The following is a 6072-nucleotide window of genomic DNA, read 5'->3' as shown; positions in this document are numbered from 1 at the left end:
GAGCTCTGCCCAGCCGCCGGCGCCCCCACCAGCAATGAGAAGGATGGAGCGGCTGCTGCGCTGCGAGGGAGACGGAGTCTGAGCCGCCAGCAGCCAGCCCAGGGGAACCCCGGGGTCAGCGCGCCGCTGGCAGCCCGAACCCCTGGGCTGGCTGCTGGCGGCAGCGCACTGATCCAGGGCAACCCCGGGGCTGACTGCCAGTGGTGGCGCGCTGACCAGGGGAACCCCAGGGCTGGCTGCCGGTGGCTGCGCACTGACCCAGGAGAACTCCAGGGCTGGCTGCCGGCGGCTGCGCGCTGACCCAGGAGAACCCCGGGGCTGCCTGCCGGCAGCTCAGACTCTCTCTCCCTCCCAGCGCAGCAGCCGCTGAAAGGCTTTAAAAAAATATTGGGGGCGCCGCTTTTTGGCACCCCCAAATGTTGGCACCCTAGGCAACTACCTAGTTGGCCTAAATGGTAGCACCGGTCCTGAGCGTGAGCACAGACTGGAATGGGAAGATGCTTATTTGGGGCTGAACTGCTGAATCTTGCTGTTCAAACAACAATGATCTGAGGTCTGGGACACCGGTTTTACAGCAACAGGCTAGAGACGCTCAGTCTATTTCATTCACCCAAGATAACCCGAAGAGGTGACAATGATGGTAGGGGGAAGACATGTGCTAGCAGAGAGCCCAGCTGTCAAGCAGGCCTTGACTCTGCAGCCTACATTAACCACGCACCAGCCACAGAACGCTTAGGCTCTTCTACTTACTGTCTGTGCAAACACACCCCTACAAGACACACCCGAGAACCCATCTCTCAGACACCCAAAGCCTCTGTCCTCTCACTCCTAGCAACAAGCAGACCATGCATTCTCTGCGCTAAGGGGAGTCTGGTCCAATGATCAGAACATGGACCTGGGTGCCAGGACTCCTGGGTTCTATCCCCACCTCTAGGAGCAGACCTGGTTCCACTCCCAGCTCTGCCACTGATTCTCCGTGTGACTCTGCTGGTCACATCACCCGCCCTGTAACTCGGTTTCTCCACCTGCCACACAGGGATAACACTTCCCTAGCTCACTGACGTGCCTGTAACACGCACTGAGGCTCTTGGTGGGAAGTCACTAGAGTAGGCCCAAGCAGTATACACACCAGGATGAAATACACCAACGTCCGATATTGATCTTGGGGAGTGGGGCTCATCTTATAGGCTGGCTACTGGGCTGCCTCCATGGTGGAGAGATCTTCTACCCTCCCTGCATTCGCTTCAGCTTGCCAACTCCTGCGCTGATGCAGAGCCGTGATCACAAGGCTAAGGCTACAGCTGGGGCACCCCACTAGCTCCATGAGGAAAGAAAAGGCAGCTCCTGGGCCACCCTGGGAAAGACTACGTCTTCCCTCTCCACATGCAGGAGCTTTTTAGCATAACTTATGCCTGGAGTGGGAGCCGTCTGGAGAATGCCCTGGTGCACCGAGCCACTCTTCACTTCTTCCGCCAGTCCAACACACACTGTGCGAGCAGTGGAACGCAGGGGCCTCAGCACCCCTTTGCTTCCCAACAGGGGCACCTTTCCTCCCTCCACACTGGCTCAGAAGAGAGGACGGGGGGAACCTTCCCCTCCCAGTGGGCACTGAGGGCTGGGGAAAGGATCCAAGAACCGTTGCCAGCCAGGAGGCAGGGCTGGCTCCTTTCCAGACAGCTGCGAGTGCACCGTTTGCCTGCGCCTGTTGGAATCTGCGTCAGCTGATGCCGTAGGCCCCAATCTGCTGCAGCCGCCTGACCCCTCTGCAGAACGTCACAGTCCCTGGAGGATATCAAGGCTCTGAGAAAGGCTGGCATTGCTGGAAGGAGTTCTCTGCGGCAACCGCATGCAAGGTTTTTCAAAGGCTCAGCACTGGCCTAATTCTGCTCTCCCTGAAGTCAATGAGACTCCCCCATTGGCATCTACGGGGGCTGGGTTAGGCAAACACAGAAGGGTTTTGAAAAGCCCAACCTGACAGCTTCTTCAAAAAGCGCAAGCTGCAGAAAACCCTGCTGCCCGCAAAGAAGTCTTGACATTGGCTAAGGAGACTTACCCTCATTGCCCCAACGACCCAGCTCTGGCCGGCTTCCAATGAAACCATTAATGTTTTTTGTATTTACAGATTAAAAAAAATAATCAAATTAAGCCTGTGTATTACTTTGCATTGAAACCTAAAGACACGTTAGAAGAGGATCCGAAGAGGGCTGGGAACAGAATGGGTCTTGCTACTTCATTAGCATCTGCAGATCACTGAGGCTAAGGGAAAAAAATGAGCAGGGCTGTCAGTGCTTCAAGCCACGAATTGAGGGAATCAGGAGTAAATTTCTTCCCATGATACAGTGTTGCTCTATATTCACAGAGCTCAAGGCCCGAAGGGGCCATTAGATCAGCCTCCTGTGTAACCCAGGCCATGACATTTTCCCCTGGGCTGAGCAAGTCACTTGCATTTGACTTAAGCATATCTCCCCGAAAGGCCTCCAGGTTTGATCTGAAGACAGCAAGAGCTGGAGAAGTCACCATTTATTAAAGACGACGTTAGGACCCTGTATTTCCTCCGCACGGACACCCTTATACGCTGTAATCAAGTCACCCCTTAATCTTCTTTTGGAGGAGCTGAACAGACTGAGCTCTTTCGGTCTCACCATGAGGCATTTTTTCCAGCCCTCGAACCATTTCTGCAGCTCTTCTCTGCACCCGCTGCAATTTTTCAACATTCTTTTTAAAAGACGCTAGACCTGGACGTGGTATTCCAGTATTTTGCCATCGACAGAGGTAAAATCACCTCCTTTCTCCTATTCCCCACCCAGCCTTTACACATCCCAGGCCCACATTAACCCTTTTGTCACAGGATGGTACTGGGAGCTTGCCCACTTCTACAGTCACTGCCTTCCAGGATGCAGTCCCCCATTCTGTGCCCAGGTCCCACACTCTATGTTTCTAGGTGTAGGACTCTGCATTGGTCTGTATCAAAAGACACATACAGAGTTGGATTCTCCTGCTGCACCCATCACCATGGTATCGGCGTGCCAGAAATATATCGTATGATCCTTTTTGTCTTCCGCTAAAGCACACGGCATGCCAGATGAACCACTGGTTGACTCAGATACAGGCATCTCTACCTTCCTAGAGCTATAACTCTCCCCGTCCCCTGCAGATATCATCCTCGTGTTGAGGGATAGCTGACAAAAGCTACAACTCAGGCTAATTTGGGATACCGTGTCCAGTGGGCACATCTAAAGAAGCATTCAATCACACTAACCAGGTCCTCCAGCATAGAATCTGAGACCCCTAGGGTTAGAAGGGACCTCAAGGGTCATCTGGTCTAACTCTCTGCCAAGAGGCAAGAGAAATCATCCAAGACAGATGGCTACCCAGCCTCTTTTTGAAAACCTCCAGTGAAGGAGATTCCCTGACCTCCCCAGGCATCTGTTCCATTGTTCTCCTGGCCTTGGCCTTACAGTTAGCAAGAGTCTCCTGAGATTTAATCTAAATCTGATTCCTGGTAGTTTTGTCTACAGGCAAACAGTCCAAAAAGGAGAACATACTAATAGTAACAGCACAACACGAGCTCAGGCAGAGACAATATTAGCCATGTATAACCCTCATACACTGCAAGCCAGTTGGTGCTCTTGGTTTCCTCCATCTATGATACATGGACGTCTTCCACCTTTAACAAGGAGATGCATCCTATGGACACTGCTTGCCCCGCGTCCAGTGCCTGGTGCCATTGCATGCAGGGCTCTGTAGTTTCAACAGTATGCACACAGATACTAAAGCTGGGGACAGCTTCAGCGCGCACCAGCTAATGCAAATTAGATTTGGCACATGGGATCCTGGCAGATTGCTAGTGCAAGCGTCAGCCGGGGAAAGGCTGGCTACCGCCACGGGCCGCAGGATGTGCTGATGAATGCTCAGAATGAACGGGGCGCACCAGACCACCAGGGCAGCAAAAGCTCATTTTGTTCGGTAGCCATGATTTTATCATGGTGAAACCCACCAGACGCACTTGGAGAGTGAAGTTCTCCATTCAGCCGTCCACCAGCCAGGGCAACAGCAGCGTTCACAGCCCAAAACCAGTATGTCTGATGCCCAACAACCACCCCTGGGCGGCTTTCACAGTCCACTCTCTTGGGAGTTCTAATGAGGGGGCCAATCCTGGTTTTGGGAGTTGGGCTGAGACCAGTGTCATATACACCTCTACCTCGATCTAACGCTGTCCTTGGGAGCCAAAAAACCTTACCGCGTTATAGGTGAAACCATGTTCTGTTGAACTTGCTTTGATCCACCGGAGTGTGCAGCCCCCCCCTCCCCCCCCGGAGCACTGCTTTACCGCGTTATATCCAAATTTGTGTTGTATCGGGTGGCGTTATAGCGAGGTAGCGGTGTACCAGGTGATAACTTTCAGCTCCTCCTGACACAGGCCAGGTCAGAACTGGCATACTAGAGATCCAGAAAAGAGACAATGGCTCATTACAAGTCTCCTAAGCCAGTGACTCTCCACCTTTCCAGACGACTGTACCTCTTTCAGGAGTCTGTTTTGTCGTGCGTACCCCAAGTTTCACTTCACTTAAAAACAACTTGGTTACAAAATCAGACACAAAAATATAAGTGTCCCAGCGCACTATTACTGACAAATTACTGACTTTCTCATTTCCTCTATAACTGTAAAATAAATCAATTCGACTATAAATATTGTACTTACGTTTCAGTGTAGCGTATATCGAGCAGTCTAAACAAGTTATTGTCTGTATGAAATTGTAGTTTGTACTCACTTTGCTGGTGCTTTTTTTGCAGCCTGTGGTAAAAGTAGGCCAATATCTAGATGAGGCAATGTACCCCCTGGAAGATCCTTGCGTACCCCTAGGGGTACGTGTACCCCTGGTTGAGAACCACTGTTCTAAGCCACCCAATTCCTCCAGCTCCTTCATTTGCCCCTGACCAATTCCCTTCCCGTCTTTCCACCCTCATCCTCCAGGGACAGCAGCCTTCCGAGGATTCCTTCTCCAGGGCTGGGAATTCGCTGCTGCTGCGACCAGGGTTCATTGAAGTCCAGGCTCTGTGGAATTGTCCCTGGTAACTGCTGGCTCCTATTTGTTTAGATTACAGACAGCAGTGTAGGGTTGGTTCTAGCCCTCCTGGCTGCAGGGAAGAACACTGATTTATGGGGGCAAAGCAAAGCCATCCTCCATTCTGCCTCGCAGCTCAGCAGTGAAACTGCCCCCAGCTCAGTCCTGAGGGCAGACAAGCCGCAGGAAAAAACCCAACCTGGGACTCAGAACCTGGCCGGAGCGTGCCACACCAGCAGACAAAGTCACTTTCCCCTTTGCACTTCCAAGTGCAGAGCTGCTCACCGGTGGGAATGACCAGTTGCTTTCCTGGCCACACCTGCACATCCGAGCGCCGCACCCAGTGTGCCATCCATGGTCCCACGTAGCTTGGGACTGTATGAACCTAGGGTCACCGTAGGGCTGGTGTGATGACGCACTGCGCGCTGTCAGTAGGGACCGAACCCTGGATCGTCAGTACCAAACGTACAGACCTGTGATGCTTGAGCTAAAGGAATCCAGCTGGCGCCTGGAGAAGACTCTCAACACTTAGACCCAGACACTTTAAGCTGGTGCATTACAGCAGAAGGAATAAAGGGATTCCAGGACACATCTGTAAGGAGAACTACACTCCCCTGTGACCTGCTCCCCAATTCCCCAAGTCCCCTGTGAGCTCTGATCTCTCCCCACTGCTGCCTGCACTCGGCCACCCGATACCAAGTGATCTACCCCTGTATGGTGTGCCCTAAAATACCCCCTCCTTTTAGACCCAATGGCCCCCTAACATCCCTGTATGGCCTGTCCCCATGCTCCTCCAGGCTCCCTCTGAACTTGTCCTTTGCGCCCCCCGAACTTCCCCCAATACCTCCTGCATTTGCCCCCAGCGCCCCATGATGTACCTCCTCCTCCAAGCCTCCTGCATGACCCACCCCTCCCACTGTATTTGTCCACATCCTTTCCCCCATGACCTGCTCCTTCCCCCAAGGCTCCCTATATGACCTGCCCGCTCCCCCTGAATTTGTCCCCA

This window comes from Chelonoidis abingdonii, chromosome 1, assembly GCF_003597395.2.
Source record: "Chelonoidis abingdonii isolate Lonesome George chromosome 1, CheloAbing_2.0, whole genome shotgun sequence".
Lineage (NCBI taxonomy): Eukaryota > Metazoa > Chordata > Testudines > Testudinidae > Chelonoidis > Chelonoidis abingdonii.
Note: the sequence above shows the minus strand (reverse complement) of the source record.